Source organism: Penaeus monodon, chromosome 28, assembly GCF_015228065.2.
Source record: "Penaeus monodon isolate SGIC_2016 chromosome 28, NSTDA_Pmon_1, whole genome shotgun sequence".
Taxonomy (NCBI): Eukaryota; Metazoa; Arthropoda; class Malacostraca; order Decapoda; family Penaeidae; genus Penaeus; species Penaeus monodon.
In genome coordinates, this window is record NC_051413.1 from 18,819,186 (window position 1) to 18,819,792 (window position 607).

Below are 607 nucleotides of genomic sequence, written 5' to 3' on the forward strand. Positions count from 1 at the left end.
CATAGGAAAGTGGATAAACAAAAAGAAAGACAAACAGATGAAGAGATAAGTATATAGAAGGTCGGGCTAATAAAGAGACAAAAAAGGAAAAAAGAAAAAAAAGGAAAGAAAGACAGACGATAAGAGCGAAAAGAGGATAGAAATACAGAGAGAAACAGATAACGTGGCAATAACGTAGCAGCTGGGCATCGCATCCAACGCCATAGTTATGTACGGCACTGTAACATCCCAGAACCCACCTTGGCCGGGATTTAACGAGCTGTGAAAAGCGCCCGTCTCTCACAGCTGATTTTTTTTATTGTCCTTATCATTTCTTTTTTGATTTTGGGATGTTCAGCTTTTCTTCTCACTTATGATGACATTTTAGTTCCATATTGCGTTGGCTTTCTTTAAAGTAGCGTCATCATCTAATTAATTCTAATTTATCGTGAGGTACTTTCGTCCTTGTCTGATTAAATATTTTGATTTTCCACTGCTTAGGAAAACCTTATGAGCATAGCTTATTTGTTGCGTCTGTGAAAAGACTTCGGAAATAAAAGTTTCCTTCCTAAGACTTTCCCCCCCAATATGCAAATGGTAAAACAACCGAACGTTGGAAAAGATTAAC